The sequence below is a fragment of the Mustela putorius genome, unplaced genomic scaffold (assembly GCF_011764305.1).
Source record: "Mustela putorius furo isolate JIRA1106 unplaced genomic scaffold, ASM1176430v1.1 tig00003898_pilon_pilon_pilon, whole genome shotgun sequence".
NCBI classification, from domain to species: Eukaryota; Metazoa; Chordata; class Mammalia; order Carnivora; family Mustelidae; genus Mustela; species Mustela putorius.
The window spans coordinates 21,342,170-21,358,466 of NW_025422047.1; the positions used below are offsets into that span (position 1 = coordinate 21,342,170).

Consider the following 16,297-nt stretch of genomic DNA (forward strand, 5'->3'; position numbering starts at 1 on the left):
AATAAGGCAGAATGTATTCATTCTTTCAATAAATTGAATGAGTACCACTCTATGCCAGGTATTGTTTTAAGAACTCAGAGGGCCACTGTGAACAAAACAAAGATCATTTCCCTGCAGAGTTTACACTCTCATGGGGGAGATGTACAATAAACAACAAACATATTAAAAAATTATACAGTGCGTTAATAGGTACATAGGCACAGAAAAAAAAAAGACAAAGACAAAGAGAAGGGTAAGTGTACAATTCTATACCCAATTCTAAGGCATGGTGGGCTCTTTTCCCACATCAAGTAGTTCTCTAACAGCTGAGTGTTACAATTCAGCTGAATTTGGACACATTCTGCCTGGAGATAGGGTGAGACCCCACAGGTTAAGGGCTCAGTTCTGCAAGACTAGCCCCCCTCCATTTGCTAAGTGCAAGTCCTTGTTGTCTGCTGTGGTCTGATGGTAGCTTGGAGATTCCAATCACCTCTGCCTTGGGTTTGGTGAGTTTGCTGGAGTGGCTCACAGAACTCGGAGAGTGATTTTTCTTACTAGATTACCAGTTTAGGGCACCTGGGTGGCTCAGTCAGTTAAGTGCCTGCCTTTGGCTCAGGCCATGATCCTGGGGTCCTGGGATTCTGGGGTCCTGGGGAGTCTGCTACTCCCTCTCCCTCTGCCCTGCCCTCCCCTCCCCCATTTGTGATCTTGTTTTCTCTCAAATAAATAAAAAAAATAAAATAAAGTAAAATAAAAAGACATCTTTATCACTCTTATCTTTATCACTCACATCTTTATCACTTAGTCTGAGAGTCTACGGGCTTTAGAAACTCTGTGGCAGAAATGCAGACAGTGAGGTTTCCCTAAGGTTAGGACTCGTGGAGGCCACGGGTGCAGGGCTAGGAGGCCACCTGAAGAGGCCTGACAGAGGGGTCTGAGGTGAGGAATCAGAATATAACAGTAAACCAAGAGTAAACCAAGACTGAAGGCTTCAGTATTGAGGAAAGTTGGAAAAGGTGGGGGACATGGGCATCCGGGTGGGGTGGGGAGATGCAGACAGGCAGAACAGGACAGGATTCTATGGGTAAAAAGGATAGGCCCAGAAAGGGGAATCGCTGGAGGGTCCCACAGCTCTAGAATATAGCCAAGGCAGTGGGCAGAGCCTTGTTATCATATCTCTGGCCCCATGACCTCCTCCTACACTCCGCGAGGGCAGACAGTGAGGGAAGTGGCCGGGCGAGCAGGGCCAGTGCCCTGTAGGCCTGCAAGGAGGACACCCAGAGCGGACCCCCAAGGGGAGAGAGCGACCTGAAAGCGGGGCAGCGGCTTCTGAGCTCACTTCCTCTCGGGATGAGAGCCCTGGGGGACGGACGACAGTGTGGCACCGGAAAGGAAGGCCCTGGTTCTGGACCCAGCGCTGGAGGAAGGGAGCCGAGGCCCACAGAGAAGAGGACTTTGCTTGCAATGGAGCGTCACACAGAGGGGGATTGGTGTGCCACTGTACATGCTGTGTGTTTGTGGGAGTGTGCATGCGTCCCTGATGGAGTGGGACTGACCCCAGAGGAGGAGGGCTTGGGACTGAGAGCAGGCGAATGGGCTGGGGTGTGGAGGGGCGGTTTGCACTAGTTTTATGGCCCTTGCCCCTTCCTCTGTTGAGAAATGTCCAGAAAACCCAATCCTGGGCCCAGGGCACACCCGGAATGGGAGGGGTGCAGGGGCAGAGATAAGGACAGGCCCATGTGCTCTGCCCCCCAGGCTATTCTTACCTTTCAGCCTCACAAGTGGACAAAGGCTCTGGACCAGGCTTGGTGAGAACCAGGGTCAGACTGTTTGAGTCCTCCCCACCCCCACCACCCTCTAGTCCTCAGGCCAGGTTTCCAGCCAGGGGCTGCAGATCATGGATACTGCAACACAAGTACTTCCTTGGGATAAATAACCTCAGTATTTACTTGGTTCCCAGCAGCCCCTGGGTGGTACTCAAATGCTTTCACCTGGGTTAAGAAGTGAAAAAAGAAAGAACCACCACCACCAAGTTTGGCACATCAGGGGGTTTCCTGCGGACTTGTGGTATTTGTGTGCTTGAAGGACTGGGGAGGAGGGAGAGCAGGAAATGGAGCCGGGTTAGTGGGGAAAAGCAGTTCGTGGGACCACTTAGCTTCTAGCTCCCCCAGCTGTGGGTGGGAGAGCCTCAGGATCATTGGCCTTGGGCTGGGGACTTGGAATGCCTGACTCTCCACCTGGGAGCACATAGTCTCTGTTGATACATTTAAGGTTAAGCCCTTCATCTCTGATTCCTAAAGAAAGATCTGGAAAACAGTATCAGGGCAATTTGGAATTCTAGGGTATCCGGTGATGGCCGCAGGTAAGGTAACCCAGTCTAGTAATCGAGGTGCTGGCAATCCAGCCTGAGGATTCTGTGTTACGATGAGTCCTGAGGGTACCCAAACTTGTCTGGATGCTGTGGCCCCATGGGAACGAGAAGCGGCACAAGCTGCGGTCCCTAGCCCAGCTTTCTCTTATTTATTTTCCAGGCCACTCTGATGATGGGTCCCTTGTCCCATGTGTCTGGCTGTGACTGCCCAGGCCTCACTGTGGGGCTGGACTCCCAGGTGTGAGGTCCTGGAGCTGCGCTGGAGAGGAAGGGGGTCATCCTAGGGTGGTCTAAAGCAGTGTAGCGGACTAGAGGTTCTGTGTAGGCTGGGATCTGTGGGGGGTGAGGTGATGACAAACATGGGTGAATGCCCAGGGCTATGCTTGCCACAGCTGACTTCACCTTGAAGATCTCGCACCAGATTGTACCAAGAAGATGAACTGTCTTTCCATCAAAAGCAAATGGTTCCCTTGGCAATTGAACAGCAGGGGATACATTCTGAATACCAGAATCAATGAAAGATTGGGAATATAATGGAAATGGAGGAAAAGAGGGATCAGGAGATGACAAGCCACAGGTACCCTCGAGATTCTGCACCTGTGGAGCTGGGACAGTGTTGGCGGGGTTGGGGCTGAAGTTGCTGTGCAGGTCTGGGCGGTTGTGTGCCTTGGCTGGCTGGACTCCAGTTTAGAGTTTCTGTCCCTTTAGCCCTTGAAGGCCAAAAGATGAGGTCCTCCATGCAGGGAGGGTCCTCCTGAATTCCAGAGGGTGAAATGACTTCCTTTGCTGATCGTTTTTTTTTTTTTTAATAACATGTTTTCTTTTTTTTAATTTTAATTTTCTTCAAAAGATTTCACTTATTTATAAGAGAGAGCACAAACACAAAGAGGGGGAGTGGCAGGCAGAGGGAGAGGGAGAAGGTGGCTCCCCACTGAGCAAGGAGCCCTATGTGTAGCTCAATCCCAGGACCCTGGGATCATGACCTGAGCCGAAGGCAGACACTTAACTGACTGAGCCACTCAGGCACCCATTTTTGCTGACCATTTTATTTATTTATTTATTTTTAAATTTAATTAAAAATTTTTTTTTAAAGATTTTATTTATTTGACAGAGAGAGACCCAGCCAGAGAGGGAACACAAGCAGGGGGAGTAGAAGAGGGAGGAGAAGCAGGCTGCCTGCTGAGCAGGGAGCCTGATGCGGGGCTCCGTCCCAGGACTCTAGAATCATGACCTGAGCCGAAGGCAGTTAACAACTGAGCCACCCAGATGCTCCTTGCTGATCATTTTAATGGGGACCTTTTTTTTTTTTTTTAAGATTTTATTTATTTATTTATCAGAGAGAGAGAGAGAGAGAGCGAGAGAGAGCACAGGCAGACAGAGTGGCAGGCAGAGTCAGAGGGAGAAGCAGGCTCCCTGCAGAGCAAGGAGCCCGATGTGGGACTCGATTCCAGGACGCTGGGATCATGACCTGAGCCGAAGGCAGCTGCTTAACCAACTGAGCCACCCAGGCGTCCCTAATGGGGACCTTTGATGTTTCCTAATTGCTGCCTGCTCCAGAGAGGGTAATTTGCGTAGATACATGCAGCGTGTGTAGATATGTATAGGAAGGCGATGCTGAGCTTTGAATCCAAGTCTGTCCACCAAATTCCCCGACAAAGTGATGGCCAGAGCTCTGTCAGCCTGATTCTCCCTGGCATGTCTGTTTTAGTTTGGTTTCTCTTGTAAGTAGAGCCTAAGACAAGAGCTTTCAGACAGGGGATCTGAGGGAGGAAAGGAGGGGGATGGTTAAGGAGGGTGACACTGCCGGCCACATCCCCCCATCTTCCAAGAAGCACACAGAGCACCTCCCAGGCATGCGTGTCCCCCTAAAGACGGCAGGTGGAGCATTTATCCATGCGCTTTCACCTCCAGAGCGCCGCCCCTGGGGATTATTAACTGCTCCCCACTTTCAGTCAAAGAGGAAGAAGCCATCCAAAGTGCAGTGAGTCAGACCCTCCAGAAATGCCACTCCCTACCCCCAGCCACATCAGCAGTCACATCAGACAATGGCAAAAGGGTTCAAGTCAGAGCACCCAAAGTGTCCCATCCAAGGTCTCTAGGAAGTAACTATCCAAGGTCTCAAATTTGTTTAAGGGACAAAACTCTCAACCCATTGCTTCTGTGAGGACCCAGGGAGAAACACAATCTCTCTTCTTACCCAAATAACAATTAATCTACTTGCCCCAAGGGACAGCCTTCAGAAGTTTTCACTGGAAGCTTTCAAGCTGCCAGGTCTCAAATCTCCAGTTACTGGTTTGAATGGTTGCTGTGGCTGTCCCGCAGGTTCCCAGAAGATTGAAGATACGGGAAGGCAGGAAAGGAAGATCAGAAGAGGAAACTCTTAATAAACTAATCATACACCAAAAGAGCTGTAACCTCTCAACAACTGAATGTTCTACTTGTTAAAAAATGAAAATTTAAAATGCAACACTCAATGTCATTAAATTTACATATTAACTTTAAAACTCCCCTTACTTCTCCATAAAAATCGGGATGGTTTTAGTATGTGAGGTCCTGGAAGGGAAGGAATCTGGGGCCTCCTCTTGTCCCATTTCTGTTGACCCAGCTTTTGGAGACAATTGACAAAAGACACTGGTGGTAAGGATAGGTCCTTGGCAACCTGAAGCACCACAGGTATGGGAATGAAATGTGGGGCTTTGGAGTTTAATGAATGGAGACCCCAGGAGCCAGCCCAACCGGAACACCAGGCATCTGGGGTCTTGAATGTCCTGGCTCAGATTTAGCCAACTAAATAGCACACAGACAACACAGTTAGCCCACATCTGGAGAATTTCTTTCAACAGGCAGAAAGAGGGAGTATGGGATGCCGAACAAAGAAACCATCACCTCCACCACCTAACTTTGAAACAGATCCCAGCAGCCCACATCAGAAGGAGCCATTTCCAGAATTCTCTTCTACCTCCTTTCTGCTCTTCCCTGTCCTCCTGAAGTTTATCAGCTAACTCCATGCCAAACCTTTCCGGGAGGCTCTGTGCCCCTCCTGTCTTGCTTCATTTGCTGGGAGTTAAGAACTGATGCAGGTGTGGGGAGGTGTAGCCCTCCGAGTGTCCATAAGATCTAAGATCACTTGCTTGTCATGGAGGCTGTGTTTCTCTGATGAGATCTGATGGCTGGTCTCCAGTGCACCTGGTCTCTTGCCTTTACCAGAAGAGATTGAAACTGTCTTATCCCCTGCCTTGGGAGCAGTTATGCCTCAGAATCAAGAAAAAGATCATCCAGAAGATCTGGTTTACTCCCACCTTTTCTCTCTCCTGATATTTTATAGATGAGGCAACTGAAGGCCATGAAGGGGAAGGGGCTTGACCATGAAGTGGGCTGGTAGGAGATATGCTCCAGAAACTAGGTCCCCTGACCCTCAGTCTGGGCTTGTCATGAGATAGTCCTGTGCCCGGTTCACTTGGCCCATCACCTGCCATACTGATGATTCCCTAAGAAGTTCTCTTTTCCAGGGCAGGAGCTTCTGGATTTGAACAGGGAGTGCTGTGGATTGAAAGTCTATGTAACCCCAAAATTCATATACTGAAACCCGAATCCCTAACAGGATAGCATTTGGAGATGGGGACCTTTGTAATTGGGGTTCAATGAAGACATGAGAGTGTGGTTTCATGATGGAATGAGTGCTCTTATAAAAGTGACATGAGATCTCTCTCTCTCTCTTCCCACCATATGAGGACACAGCAAGAAAATGGCCACCCGCAGACCAGGAAAAGTGCTCTCGCCACCGTCTGACTAGGCTGATCTCAAATTCTGAGCCTCCAGAACTGTTAGAAATAAATGTCTATGGTTAAGCTACCCACTCTATGGTATTTGTTATAGCAGCCCAAGCAGACTACATCTGGGGAGCTGACGCTAACCTCTGCCCACGTGACTTCACTATGGTGGTGACAGATCAGAGAGCCTGACCATCTATGCTAGCTACAGGTGGCCCCCCTCCTCAGGGACCTGCCTCAGAATATATCATATAAAAGCTTTCTGGTATCTACCAAAAAGTTGCTAAAGAGATTCTTACTTAGTGTTAAATCCATATTTTTAAAAAAATACTCGATTTTTATACTACTCAGGCAGTACAGTAAAAACAACGAATTGAATTCATTAGTTTGAAAGGTGCCAAGAAAGAGAGGAGCAGCCACTGGCTGCCTGGAGCCATCCTGACATGGTCAGCCGGCCCTTGGTGCTGATGGCCTGGCCTCCCAGCTTTTGTTAAACACAAACAATTCTGTGAGATACTGACATCTGATAAGCCCACTCTGTTCCCTTGCCAGAGAAAGACAAAAACAAGATCACTCTGTAATCAGTCTGAACACAGACAAATTACTGTTTCAACTACAAAAATCTGAACATCCATTCTTCATCTTGAATAACCCGTGACAATGGTTGCTTTGTCAACAGCCCCTGTAACTTGGCTCTTTTCTTCTCTCCTACATGCTTATGATTAAGATTCCAATGGTATGGAAGAATTACTCCAGTAGCCAATCCAGAGCAAAGCCTTGCCTCCCTAGATCCTCAACATCACCTGACACAAGCCCGAGCTGATAAGTTCTTTCCAATATTCTGTTCCCAAAATGCCCCACACTTGCCCATGGGGTGTGTTCTCCCTCATTTGTGAAGAGTCAGTGAACCCAGTCTTATTGACTACAGTATTTACCTGGTGGCCTTTGGTTGGAGAGTACTGGCCGTCTGTACATTTATTTTTTTAAAGTATTTTAAGTGAACATGGTAAAAAATCAAGGTACTTCAAAGGGTGAACAGTGAAAGGTAAGTCTCCTTTTCTACACTTGAACCCTGGAATCCACTTCCCTTCCTCCAGGGCCATCATTGTTCCCAAAGACAGTCTGTGCACATACAGATGGATACGTATATTTATCAATTTCAGTGTTAATCGCATTTATCATTACTGCCAGTTTGTCCTTCCTTTTATCCACCTGCTGGCCCAATATTTACTGCACCTGGAACTTCACAGTGATGCTATGAACTTTCTCAGGGGAATGATAACAGTGACTCAGGATATGGTGTGGGCCATTTTTCAGTAAGTCAAAGCAGGGGAAGAAAGGGCTCCATGGCCTGTGGCCATTTAAGCAGCAGTCCCAACTTTATTGACAGAAAGGTTTATTGGTTGCTTTCAATTCTCCCTATACTACAAGCATGGATGGGGCTATCACCTTTGATGCAGAAGCTGTAGCTTTTACAATGATGTGGGGATGGACAGAGGGGTGGAGAACAGGTCATATGGTAGAGATGGTTTTCCCTCAGCTTCAGGATGAGGGTCAAATTCCTTTATGTGAGGTACAACTCCTCAGATCCTGACCTCTGCCTCCTTTGTCCCTCTGTTCTTCAAACCACCACTTGCCCTCAGGAGCTTTACTCTTGTTGGCTGAAGGAGCCCCGTCCGTCCATGCCCCCCCCCAAGGGCTGTTCTTTCTCTTGTTCAAGGTTTTTGCACACTCCACTGCCTTTGTCAGAAACAGCCTCCAGGGCAGCCACTCCCATGGTACTTGCCCCAGAGTGTGGGCATTCTGTTTTCTCCTTCAGCCCTGAGATGTTCTTGCATCTCTGAAGCCACAACCTCTAGCAGGAAGCTCAGCACATAAAAACTTCTCAAGGAAGGTTTGCTGAATGACAGAATGAATGGTGAATAAAGGAATTCCTCTTCTGGAGGCTCAGTCTGGTGTGTTTAGCCCTTCCTGCTTCTAAGAACCCCTTCTTTGATCCCAGGTTCCTGGAAATGGCAGAGGCAAGCCATGTAAGGAAATGGTTCCTTCTAGAAAAAGCAAGATTTGCCCCCAGGGCTACGCTGGAGCGGTAGCCCTCTCTGCCTCCCGCACTGCAGAAAGTTTTGTCTTTCCTTCAGGGAAGGAAGGAAAAACTCTTGGCTGTTTTCTAGAGCCAGAACTCAGGCTGCTTCATCAGGATTCATCTTGCAAATGACTTCCAGTCCTGCCCAATCTGGGTCCTGCCAAAGAGAAGGGGTGGGGTGGGGCACCTTAGTGGTGGTGCTACATCTTAAGGTGGGCCTTAGTGCAACAGAAACCACCCCACCAACCCCAGTCACAGGAAGAGTAGCAACTGCCACTTACTGAGCCTTTATTCCAGGTCAAGCATGGTGCTAAGTGTTTCTCAGGAATTCTCTCTTTGAAAGATATTAACAGCTCAAAAAAAAAAAAAAATTAAAAAAAATAGTAACAGTTCTGTGAGGCAGGGCAGTTCCTAGTCCCATTTTATCTGTGGAGAACCAGAGATTCTAGAAAAATTCAGTAACGTTCCAGAGTGTGGCCTCAGCCCCTCAGTCCACCTCAGATGTCAGCCACAGTACAGGCGGACAGTTCCTGGGGAGCTCAGACTCACCTCGGACACACCACGTATCATCTGTTTTCTGCCCAGGTGGGTGACCAGGGAGTCCCAAGTGCGCATACAGGGGGACTGCCCTGGGCAGGGGCTGCTGTGCAGCCCTTAGGAAGTCCCATGGAAGGAGGAACCAGAGGGCATCCTACTTCCTCAGTGAGTCTGTGTGGAGTCAGTTCTCACGGCTCACAGCAGAGACTGCGGGGCATCTGTCTCCCAACCCCCTCACTTCCGCGCTCCACGATCACATCGCTAAGGACTTATTGGTTTGGGGTTCGGCTTTTGGAGGAATTCAAGTGAAGATGGTCATACAGTAGAAAAGTGGCAAAGCTGGTACTTAAACTGAGGTGTTTCTGATGAGGGTCTTTTTGATGTATTTTTAGGACGTGAGGAGTCCCAGGAGAAACCCGAGATCCCCAAGCGGAAGAAGGGAGGAGGAGGCAGGATGGGGTGCTGTGGCCCCCTGCCGGCTGCTCTGTAAGTGTGGCGGTGCGTCCCGGCCGCCCTCTCGGGGTGCTGGTGAGGAAGCCATGACATTGGGCGGGGAAGGCAAAGTCTTCTGTGGTGACACCACACCTTGCTTTGGGGTAGCAGAATTTTAAGAGAAATCACACTCTTTGGCTCTAGAGATAGAAGCTTAAACAAAACAAAGTCTTTATTGTCCGAGGGAATCAGCAAGTGCATTTCTTTGCATCATCACTGGGAGATCATCACTGGGCTTCTCTCTTTTCTTCTCGAAGAGTCAAGTCCAGCTCTACTCTTGTGGCACTTGTCCTTTGAACTGGTTCCTGAAATTCCACTTAGGAACTCATTCCTTACAATTCAACTTCGGATCTCCCTGAGAGAATATCCTTTCATCTGTCATTACTCACATTTAAGTGTGAACAGGTTTCTGATCTCTGAGTGAAAGCAAGTATTGATGGGGGGAGGGGAGAGGTCACTGGGTGCTTGAGGGAGGTGGTGAAGTGTTTCCTGCCTGGGAGGCAGAGGTAGCCAAGGCCATCTCTCCTAAACCAGCCCTACCTGATTCCAGGTGTGTGGTGCTTGTTGAGAAAAGGACTAGGAGTTTAAAAGAACCCTAGCGCCCTCCCTCCTGTCCAGCGAGCTTGAACTATGTAGAAACCGAGATTTGGGGTATGAAAAGCAGGAGAGAGAGACACACACACAGGGCCAAAAGGTCTCTCAAGGATTGTAGTGGGCCAGTAGAGACCTGTTGGTCTCCTTATGGAAGGTGTTGTGATAGCGCACGAGGATGTTGAGGCAGGGGAGACACTGTTCTCATCCGTATGAGCTCACAGCTTAGCAGGCAGCAGTGGGGCTGGGGTCATCAGACAGGAGAGAGACTTTGAGGCTGCTGAAATGGCTAAGGAATGTTGTCTCCAGGACCGGCATTTCTCCTGACCTCCCAGGAAGAGCTAATTTCCCAAGAGGCTTCCTGAGAGTTCATGTCCAAGGCCAGTGTTTTTCTTCCCCAGATTCTTTTCATTGCCATGGAGACAGGTTGCTGTTCTGTCCAGTGAGGTGTCTGAGCGGCAGACACCATGACAACCTGTGGGGGTTGGAAGCACAGCTCCAGAGCACCTCACAGAATGGAGCAAGGACAGAGGTCCAGGGACATTATGATTGTCACGGGCTCAGCTGATGAAAGGGGGACAGCTTGATTTTTGACAGCTTTCCCCCTCAGTGAGCAGTGAGGGAGGGATAGGCGTGATGGGTGGGCTGGGGGCTGGCAGGATTGAGGTCTTGGGCTGTCAAAGACAGGCAGCTTCATTCTTTTTCTGATTGCATGTTTTGCTTGTCTGGACCAGGCCAGCAGATACATGCCTGGAGAAATGACATAAGCCCGAGCAGGACACATCTGTCTAACCCTGGGTGGCAAGAAGGGCTGGGGAGGACAAAGTATCGCATTCTGAGGACATGGCCCACAGCTATGGGCCTTCCCCCCCCCCCCCCCGCCACAGAAATCATGCCACCCTTCCCAGGATGGCAGAGGCAAAGGAGTTGCTAACAAGCTGACGTGAAGCAAATGCTGGTTCCCAAGTTGGAACATCCTAGTTCATCCAGTGGGTGAGGTTTGTTGGTGGTATGAGGCCAGAGGCCTGCCAAACCCTTCCCACCCTCCTCTAGTGTTTGCCTGACTCCTGCTGGAAGCCTGCCGGTTACAGGCAGATCTAATGACCTCGGTGGTCAGGCCATGGCTGTTTACTTTGCAGAGCTGGGTTAGGAGGCCTGCCCCTTCTCTCCTTCCTTCCTCCCCGGCTCTCTCTCCATTCCATTGGTCCCCCAACCCTGGGCTTCCTGATTCCCAGGCCAGTGCTCTTACTCCCACTATTCCATGGTTGGCTGGATTATTCAGAGAAGCAGCTTCTCTCTCACCCTGGAGGACGGGGAGGAGCAGAGCGGTACTGAGATCTGCCTGGTCCCAGAGGAGTTTAGGGAAGTCCCAGACAGGACCTTTGGCCTGCTCATCCTGCTGGGGGCAATCCTCCTGAAGGCCACAGCCTAGGAGCTGGCAGGAGATCTGTAAGAGTGCCCCCCCTAGGGCTCAACAGATGACCAAATTTTGATAAGCAATGCAAGTTATACGACTTCAATTCTGGAAGGTCAACCTCTCTGTGACTCCATTTTCTTGTGTATAAAATGGGGGTAAATTTGCAGGGCTATTAGGAGAATAGCATGAATTAATGCCTGGGCCTGGTTTATGGTCGGTATTAGCTGTTACTATGATGTCTTAATCCCAAGTCCTCATACAGAGCTCTTAATGTTCAGTGAGTCCTGGCAGGCCACCCCACCCCTGCCCAACAGGGCGTCTGCTTGTTCCCAGCAAATCCAGTGTTTTGGAACAGCCTCTGGCCCTCTTCCACCGTGTACACTGATTATTTGGGGAGTGGCGATCCAACCCCAGAGCTATTCGTCCTCATCTTCTGGGGAGTCCCAGCTGGTAGGGTTTGCCCTTCAACCCACCTGGATAAGAGGTTTCCAGCTCACCTTTCCCTCTTGTGGGATCCCCTATCTTCCACCCACCAGGCCTGGACACAAGCTGCCAACTGCCTACCTTAGGCCTTCATGCTCTCAGGCAAGGTCAGTTCTGCTTTCAGAGCTCTGGTCTGACCCCTGCTGGCCTTGCCTTCTCAGACACCACCTCGCCACCCAGGAGAACATGCCTCCTTTGCTCTAGCCTTAGACCAATGCTGTTAGCCCACATCCACTAACAGGAGTTCATCTGAATTAGACCCAGGGACTGCCTCGCATGCATCACCCAGAGCAAGTCTTCAGAAGCTCTTCCATCCTGGGTCATCACCATTTGGTGCAGCACATCACCATAGTCATGGGATGTCTTTCTCCCCTCCCCAGGTCAAAATATTCTCTTGGGAAGTTTTGCAAATTCATCAGTTCTTTGATGTGTAAGTGACTTTTAGGACTGACAGTTAAAAGACTTCCAGGTGGCCCTCCTTAGTGCTGTGGATTGTGTGCTACAGTGGACACTGTTGGTTGTCACCATTGCCACTGTCACTGGTAACATTTACAAGCACCTGTTGTGTGCTGGGTAAGATATTTGGCCATTGTAGAGGACAGTGGTCGACATCTTAACTGAATCCCTACCTCATTTGTTATGCCAAAATTTGAGAAGGACCAAGGATTTGCATGGAATGTAACAGAACTTATGCTGAGGTTTGTGGGCAGGTGTCCACTTTATAGCACCACATATAATAGCAAAAGAAAGGAAACCACCTAAATGCCCACCAACAGGGGGTGAGTAAATAAGGTAGAATCTATCCATTTATGGGATACTCTGGATGTCTTAAGAAGAATGGACATTGGTCTGTAACTACTGATAATGGAACAATCTCCAAGAAATAAGTCAAAGGGGGGAAAAAGCAAGGTGAAGAACAACATGTGGTTTGCTACCTTGTGTGTAGTGAAAGCAAATCTAGAGAAAGGCATATGCACGTGACCTGGAGTAAGTTAGTTCCCCTCTTCAGTCTCCTCCTCTGTAGGAGGGGGAGGAATGGCCCCTGCCTCTTGGGCTATGGTGAGGATTAAGGGGGATAGTGTCTGTGAAGCTCTCAGCACAGTGTCTGGCACAAAGCAAGCCATCAGTCGTGAGGTGCTGTACACACACCTCTAATTATCCCTCAGGGTCCAGTGTAATCGACAAAGCTCTGTGCTATGCCTCAGGCCCCCAGCAGAGTCTGGAGATACCAGAGTCTGGGAGAGTCAGATGGTGGGCCACCTACCATTACAATTAGGGAATGAAGTGCTGGAGGACTTCGGACAAAAGCACGCCTTACTTTGTCAGAGGGATACAGGGAAGAGGTCCAGGAAGTGTTCACTGAAGAGGTAACGTCTGAGATCTGATTTCACAGGGTGAGAAGGAGCAGCTCCAGCTGAGAGACATCACAGGAGAGGCTTAGGGCCCTCCATCCTGCCACTGGAGTGCGGAGTGTGTGGAGGGAGGTTTGCAGAACCCTCAGGGTTCAGGGCAGAGGCAAAGGGCATCAGTTCCTCTCGACAGCAGTGCCTTGCTCCCCCTTTCCCTGTGGCCATCTAACCTGTTTCTTGTCGCTGCAGTCAAGTCCCGGGCAAAAGTCCTGGGGGCCATTATGCAAATGTCCTGCGCACGGAGACTTCTAGCAACAGCCGCCATGGCCACGGCCCATTGGCTGGGGGAAGTAGCCAGGGACCTGTGTCCTTGAGGGCAGGAGTGCTTCTACCCCACGTGCCTCTAATACAGCAGCCAGTCACCCCGAGACATTTTTCGTCCCCGACAGATTCACACAGGGGATTTGTATGGCTGTTCTGTTTTCTCTATCCTTAAATCTAGATATGTCTCTCCATCTCTGTTTAAGAAGGGGAGGATCTGCTTCTGGCAGGAGAAAGAGCCAGAACAAGTGATGGGCTCTGGTGGTCACCCTACAACCAGCAGAGAGAGACCTGACAGTCTTGTCAGATGATGGATGAGCCACGCCTGCGGAAGACAGCTGAGTGCCCAGCTTCCCCCTACCAGGCCACCTCCCACCCCCATCTCCTGGGCAACGAAGCCTCCGGATGACCCCCTCCCCCCAACAATAATGAGATGGAAATGAACAGTGCTGCAGTATAATGAGCACGACAAAAATAGAGCCATTGCTAAGTAATGGGCCGGCCCTGGTTGAGGAGCAGGAGGAGGAAGGCAGGGCTCTCCTCTCACAGCCACAGTTCTGCTGTGTCGCTGGGACTTGACCAGGCATAGGCAAGTTTGGGCTCTGTAGTGGCAAAGAGATCAGGGAGGGACTAAAAGGTGGGCCTAGGTGCAAAACCTAAGCAGACTCTGGCCTGGTCACGATGGGGAAGGGACGACATGAGGACCCACAGCTGCCGATGTGAGGTTGCTGCCATCACCTCAAACCCCACGCCTTCCTGTACATAGCAGCAAATGGTCTAAAAGAGTTAACTAATGAGACAGATTTTTTTTCTTTTTTTCAAAATATTGCACCTATTGTCTGTAGTGTATAGTGGAAGAAGCTTGCTCATTATACCTTTGTTTCTTCTTTGTTCCGTTGGTGGCTTGGAGTACCTGCCAGGAAAGGCAGTCACGCCTGGGGAAGGAGGGATCCACGTGCTGCAGGGACAGCTGTCTCTGAAGCCTTCTGGCACCAAGTCCCTCTGCAGTCTTTCCTTTCTATTATTTTCTAAAAAAAATACAAAATTATTTTTTAAATAAGTAATACCTGCATGAAGTACAAAATGCAAAAGGAACAAAAAAATGTTTACAGTAAAACTGGATATTCCTTCCTCCTGCTCTCCACCCCCAGCCACTGTTTTCTTTCCTGGAAGCAACCACGGCCAGCAGTTCCTTAGGCAGCTTTCTAGAGATGCAGAGCATGCGCAAGTATATATGTCCCCCTCCTCAACACAAACACTTTCTTTTTTTTTCCTTTCTTTTTTTTTTTTCCTTTTTTTAACCTAAGGCTAACATCTCCTATCAGTCAGAGCCCTGACAGAAAACAGATGGCCCCCACAAAATGAGTCATTGAGTCAAGAATAATAAACGGACGGTTTACAGAAGTGTGGACAGGACACAGGAGAAGCACAAGGGATAGTGTGATGCCCAGGGCCAGTCATCATGCAGGGAGACGGGCAGTGACTCCTGTGAGCCTCAGGGCCAGTGGAGCGTCACAGGGAGGAGGCCAGGGGCATTAACACCCACCCCGCTTCTCCTCCCTCTGTCCTCATGCTGCAATATTGAAAATCCAGCTTGAGCCCCAGAACAAGACAGTCTGTTGATGTCGTTTACAGGGGTCACCCTTGGGCAGGATGGGCGGGGTGAGGGCAAACAGTGGCATGACCCCCATGCAGGCACTCAGCACCTGGATCCACATTTCACTGGTTTCCACTTAACAGTCTGCCTCTACCTCTAGCCTCACTCTCCTGCTGGCCTAGAGCACTCTGTAGTATTCCTGTTGTGGAACACTGTATCGCATGTATAGTATACATAATATATACATGTATATCATACAGATGAATACAAACTACATATATACATTCATTTATGTGTAAAACTGATGGAATTTCATGTCATTTTTATTTTTTATTTACAAAAAATATTTATTTACTTATTTGAGAGAGAGTGCATACACATGAGTGGGGGGAGGGGTAGAAGGAGAGGTAGAGAAGCAGACTCCCCGCTGAGCACAGAGCTCATCACAGGGCTGGATTGTGGGGTTGGATCTCACGACCCCCAAAATCATGACCTGAGCCAAAAATCAAAGGTCAGACACCCAGGTGCCCCACACTGATGGACTTGTATGATTGTTTCCAATGTTCTGCTATTCCAAACAATGCTCCAAAGCATATCTTTTTTCTTAGTCATTTCACATGGCAAGGATAGGTACAGAATACATTTCTGAGACTGCTGGATCAAAGAGTGTATGCTTCTAAAATTTTGATAGACACTGCCACAGGCCCCTGCATCGAGCTGGTACAAATTTACATGTGCCTCAGCAATGGATAAGGTTTCTGTGCAGTGTTTAAACAATCTGGGTGACAAAGATGTGAATAAACTTCTTAGAGCATCTCTCTGATGGTGTCTGTCACCTTCATGAAATATAAATCCCTCTTTTTTTTTTTTTTTAAAGATTTTATTTATTTATTTGACAGAGAGAGATCACAAGTAGGCAGAGAGGCAGACAGAGAGAGAGGAGGAAGCAGGCTCCCCGCTGAGCAGAGAGCCCGATGTGGGGCTCGATCCCAGGATCCTGAGATCATGACCCGAGCCGAAGGCAGCGGCTTAACCCACTGAGCCACCCAGACGCCCCTAAATCCCTCTTTTTTTGAGGGGGAAATTATGAAAATACGTATTTCCCCCTTGTTTTCTGTCATTTTTGTTTTGTTTTGTTTTCTGTCATTTCTTTCAGAATTGTTCAGCAGGGATAAAATTTCTACACTCTTAAATGGAGTTCTGCTCATTCTTTGGGAATATCCTGTGTCACTTGAAGTTACAAATAATAGCCTCAACTTAAAAGTTAAAAGTTTCTAGTTTATCTTCCTAGACATGAACAAATCAAC

General features: G+C 49.0%; 1 long non-coding RNA gene across 1 annotated transcript in view; it reads right to left on the bottom strand.

Moving 5' to 3' along the window:
* Positions 1-6,677: 6,677 nt before the first annotated feature.
* Positions 6,678-16,297, bottom strand: part of LOC101670020 — a 180,132-nt gene continuing 170,512 nt past the window's right edge. The window contains exon 6 of the long non-coding RNA XR_001179939.2: positions 6,678-14,421. This is a non-coding gene — a long non-coding RNA (uncharacterized LOC101670020). The remainder of the gene's footprint in view (positions 14,422-16,297) is intronic.